The sequence below is a fragment of the Miscanthus floridulus genome, chromosome 5 (assembly GCF_019320115.1).
Source record: "Miscanthus floridulus cultivar M001 chromosome 5, ASM1932011v1, whole genome shotgun sequence".
Lineage (NCBI taxonomy): Eukaryota > Viridiplantae > Streptophyta > Magnoliopsida > Poales > Poaceae > Miscanthus > Miscanthus floridulus.
Window position 1 is genome coordinate 77,771,044 of NC_089584.1, and position 5,616 is coordinate 77,776,659.

Consider the following 5,616-nt stretch of genomic DNA (forward strand, 5'->3'; position numbering starts at 1 on the left):
CGCCTGCGGTGTGCCCGACGAAACTGTGTAATTTAGTGTTCTCCCTTGAGTACTTAGTGTCTAATGGAAGACAAGTACTCCTAGAAGGCATTAGATTAGGCGGTTCTACCACACGCATGGCCCTAGCGACCGCGACCAAGGGGACGTCTTCAATCACCGACTACTTCACCAAAATGAAGGGCCTTGCTGAGGAGATGGCATCGGCGGGCTGGAATCTAGAAGATGAGGAGCTCATGTCGTACATCCTCACCGGCCTCGACCTCGAGTTCAACCCCTTTGTCTCCGCCATCATCGCAAGGGTCGAACCCATTACTATTGGTGAGCTTTACACTTAACTAGTTAGTTTTGAACAGCACATGGAGCTGCATGGCGGGGGACCTCATTCCTCAGCCAACATGGTGGCCAAAGGAGGCCGTGGAGGTGGCAACCCTAACGGTGGCCGTGGCCGTGGCCATGGCCGCGGTGGTTTTGGACGTGGCCAGAAGGGTGGCCATGATGGTAGCCATGGTGGAGGACCGACTGTTACTTGCTAGTTGTGCGGCAAGGATGGTCACACGGTGATGAAGTGCTACAAACGTTTTGATGCATCGTTCACTGGTCTGCCCTAGAAGAGTGCGTCCTTGGCCATGACTTCATATGGAGTTGACACGAACTGGTATGTCGACTCGGGCGCCACCGATCACGTGACCAGCGAGCTCGAGAAGCTCACTGTCCACGACAAGTATGGCAGGCACGATCGGGTCCATTCCACTAGCAGTTTTAGGTATGGAGATTGATCGCATTGGTTCTAGCATTTTGCGTACCCCAACTAGTAATATTCATCTTCATAAAATTCTTCATGTTTCTCAAGCTAACAAAAGTTTGCTTTCTGTTCATCGTCTTACATGTGACAATAATGCCTTCCTAGAGTTTCATCCAAATCAATTTTTTTATCAAGGAACAGGGAATGAGGAAGTCCCTTCTCAGAGGCAAATGTGAAGGAGGTCTTTACCCGTTGAAGTCGAGTCCAAATAAGCAAGCGCTTGGCATCATCAAGTCGTCTGCCACCTTGTGGCATCATAGATTAGGCCATGCATCTACTCCTGTAGTTCAGCAGGTCCTTAATCGCCATAAGCTTCCTTTTGTCAAGAGTTCCAATAAAAACAATATCTGTGATGCATGTCAGATGGGCAAAAGTCACCAATTGCTCTATCCAAGGTCAACTAGTGTGTCTACTAGTCCCTTGGATCTTGTTTATCAGATGTTTGGGGCCCTTCACCTTCTTCCATTGGACACAATTCATATTATGTTAGCTTTATCGATGATTATAGCAAATTTACATGGATATATTTTCTACGTCACAAATTTGAAGTCTTTCAATGTTTTCGTGATTTTCAGCACCTTGCTGAGTGCCAATTTAGCCGCAAAATCCTTACCATGCAAACCGATTGGGGGCGATATCAATCGTTAAATACCTTTTTCAATCGGGTTGGCATAACACATCACGTCTCATGCCCTCATGCTTACCAGCAAAACGGATCGGCCAAGTGGAAACACCGTCACATAGTAGAAGTTGGGTTGTCTTTGTTTGCTCATGCTTCCATGCCTCTCAAAATTTGGGACGAGGCCTTTGCTACCGCTGTGTTTCTTATCAATAGGCTTCCTTCTAGAGTAATTCATAATGAAACCCCACATTAGCGCCTCCTTCATCAACAGCCTGACTACTCTTTTCTACGCACGTTTGGCTACGCCTACTGGCCGAACTTGAGACCATACAACACAAGAAAATTAGCCTTCTAATCTAAACAATGCGTTTTTCTTGGTTATAGCAATTTACACAAGGGCTTTAAGTGCCTAGATCCGTCTGCTGGCCGGGTGTATATCTCCCGTGATGTTGTTTTTGATGAGCATGTTTTCCCTTTTGCCAAACTTCATCCAAATGCTGGTGCTCGTCTCCGAGTTGAGTTGTCTATTCTTCCTGATGCATTAGTCAATCCCAATGCTAGGTTTGGGGATGCAACTTTGCTAAATCGATGTGATAATGCTCCAACTGATGACAATGGAGCCAGCCAAAGTATTTTTGTGGATGATGCAGGCATACATGGTGATTCTGTTAGTGAACATCCGGGTTCATTTGGTGCAAATCCGGGTTCATTTGGTCGTCATTTCATGTGTCACCTCCTGGCGACAACCACGGCGTGGGTCTTGAAGCGGATTCGTTGCACGCCGACACGTCGGCGTCCTCCGCATCAGCCCCGGGATCCACGTGGATTTCTTCTCAGCGTCGCGTGGCGTCAACGACCGATCAGGCGGGATCTTCTGCATCTTCTTTCCCGCTGCACATGACTCCTACCTCGTCGCCACAGCCGTAGATGGATCCGAGCGCCAGGGGGCAGGATCAGTTGTCGCTTGAGTCCGTGTCGCCTGGGTCGTCTGCGGCTGATGCTCCTGTTGTTGATCCTACGACCTCCACCGCAAGTGATGCTCCTTCTCACCCTGCCACACAACTCCAGCACGGTATACATAAACCAAAAATTTACACTGATGGCACTGTTAGATGGGGTATGTTTGCAGTGTCTGCAGGTGAACCAAATACTATTGATGAGGCTTTGCAAGATCAGAAGTGGGTAGCGGCTATGAATAGTGAACATAGTGCCTTGTTACAAAATAGAACTTGGCACCTTGTTCCTCCTCCCAAAGGCAAGAATATTATTGACTGTAAGTGGGTCTACAAGATCAAGAGGAAGGCTGACGGCGCGATAGACTGATATAAAGCACGCTTAGTAGCCAAGGGTTACACACAACTCTATGGCATTGACTATGAAGACACTTTCAGTCCGGTAGTCAAAACTGCTACTATAAGACTCATACTTTCCATTGCAGTTTCCAGGGGTTGGTCACTGAGACAACTTGACGTTCAGAATGCCTTTCTTCATGGAGTTCTAGAAGAAGTGTATATGCGGCAACCACCGGGATATGCAGATAAGTCTCATCCAAATTTTGTTTGCAAGCTGGATAAGGCCATCTATGGTCTCAAGCAAGCACCACGTGCTTGGTACGCACGGTTGTGTAGTAAGCTTGAAGCTCTGGGATTCGTGTCTTCCAAGGTAGACACATCTTTATTTTACTACAATGAAGGAAGGCATATAATATTTATTCTAGTCTATGTAGATGACATCATTGTGGCAAGTTCCTCACCAGAAGCCACAAATGCTCTACTCAAGGACTTGGAGAAAGAGTTTTCCTTGAAGGACCTTGGTGAGTTGCACTATTTTCTGGGAATTGAAGTAAAGAAAAATTCGGATGGGTTAGTCTTGTCACAAGGAAAGTATGCTGAAGACATTATCAAGCGAGCCGGTATGAATCATAGCAAGTCAGTCTCCCTTGTCTACTGTCGACAAGCTCAGCGCCACCGAAGGAGAGAAACTTGGGCCTGAGGATTCTACAAGGTATAGAAGCATTGTTGGGGCTTTACAATATCTAACGCTTACTCAGCCAGATATCTCCTTTGCAGTAAATAAAGTGTGCCAATTCCTTCATGCTCCCACTACCTTGCATTGAAGTGCGGTGAAAAGAATACTTCGGTATATACATGGCACACTGAAACTTGGGTTGAATATCAGACGCTCAAGCTCTATGATGGTGAGTGCATTTTCAGATGCTGATTGGGCAGGTTGTGTTGATGACCTCCGCTCGACTGGAGGTTTTGCTGTGTTTCTTGGTTGCAATCTGATTTCATGGTGTGCAAGGAAACAAGCAATAGTGTCTCGCTCAAGTACTGGAGCCGAATACAAAGCTCTTGCTAATGCCACTGCAGAGATGATGTGGGTTCAGAAGTTGTTGACTGAGTTGAAGATCCAACATCCTCCTGCAGCGCGATTGTGGTGTGATAATCTAGGGGCTACTTATCTCTATGCTAATCATGTTTTTCATGCAAGAACAAAACACATAGAGATTGATTTTCATTTTATCGGAGAAAGGGCAGCTTAGAAGTTGCTAAGTATTCGGTTCATAAACTCAGCAGATCAATTAGCAGATGGTTTTACTAAACCATTGACATTGGCGAAGTTGATCCAGTTTAGAAGCAATCTCAACCTAGTGGCTGGTTAAGATTGAGAGGGGGTGTTAAGATGACGTGTTAGTCTGTGTCTAGGTTCATTGTATAGTACCTAGATTATTGTACAAGGTAAGTTAGTTGGATCTAGATAGATTGGATATATACTTTCTGTTGTAAACAATGACCTTGTACATGCCACCATGGGGATTGTTCCCGTGTATATAAACACGTAGCCGAGAGCCCCAAAGGGTATCTCGTTCCACCCAAATTCACACTTCCTTCCCCTTATCTTCTCGGCACGCCAAAGTCCCTTCAAAGTTTGTCCAGAATCTGCATGACATTGACTTAACCTCATACCAAGCAGGGGATATAAACTTCCTCTTCAACTCACTCTCTTATGTTTCATTCACAAACCAATAAGATATTACGATTAAAAATCAAACTGGCACTTTAGTTCCCTCCCTCAACTCTCGTCACTGAGTACGCAATTTATCGAACACGCCGCAAAGGTTATACACCCAACAGTGATGTGACTGGTGTCGATGCAAAGGTCATACCGCAACAGTGGTGTCGACGCGGTCCTGATAGTAGAGGTAGAATGCGTAGCCGACGTCCATGCAGGCGCACACGATGATACGAACACGGCCGCAACAGGCTGCCATGAATACTTGTCGCCCAGTGATGATGACAGTTGATACGGGTTCTAGCTCAAAATCTGCGGCCGCCTCGTTTATATCCAGTCTTGCCAATCACCTTTGGGGCTGCGGTAAGGTGTAGTAATTCCGTTCCAGTCATTCTGTCAAGTAATGGAACTATCTACGTGTAAATGTGTAATAAAGTATGGATTATTGTTAGTAAAATAGTTCACGGTATCTTGTAAAGTTTGGGTGATTATTAGATACTTCTTTCATTTCAAATTATAAGACGTTTGACTTTTTTTTACCCTAAGTTTGACTACTCGTCTTATTCAAAAAATTTATGCAAATTTTTGAATAAGATGAGGGGTCAAATTTAGTGTAAAAAAAGTCAAACGTCTTATAATTTGAGATGGAGGAAGTAGTAAAATAGTTGCTTCTAATTGAGCCAGATTGTTGTCATACATGTTCCTATACGCTCTAGTTTCAGGCTCTTCTTCTACATTTCCCTGCAATCTGCGGTGTAGAATTTTTTTTTAATTTTAACACTTTTTGTAAACTAATTTTAAATCTAACATTGACTATTTTTTATTTTCAAATCTAACACTTTTAGCCGTGCCTATTGTCATGGCGTGGCCAAAGGCCTGTGCCGCGCCATGCATGGTGGCGCGGCAGGGGGCTGACGTGCGACGACCGGATGAGCTGACCATTGACGTGGCGGGGCCTGCCGCGCCACCGATCTTGGCGCGGCATCGACGCGCAGTGATCGTCTGGCCCTGGCCTGCCCGCGTGAGACTCGATGAGCTGCTCCTCGGAAACCACGGCGCCCAAAAACACGTGGGAGACGTGCCTGCGGCCTGCCGTCTGGGTCTGGCTCTGGCACTGCCGCTCCACTTCTCCCGTCCCTGTGCCCCACAGGGCACGGGCGCCGAGGCTGCGTGTCGA

At 46.2% G+C, this 5,616-nt stretch overlaps 1 non-coding gene across 1 annotated transcript; it reads left to right on the forward strand.

Moving 5' to 3' along the window:
* Positions 1-212: 212 nt before the first annotated feature.
* On the forward strand, positions 213-351 carry LOC136455743 (small nucleolar RNA Z247). Its single transcript, XR_010759216.1, has one exon. It is a non-coding gene; the product is annotated as a small nucleolar RNA Z247 (small nucleolar RNA).
* Positions 352-5,616: the final 5,265 nt, after the last annotated feature.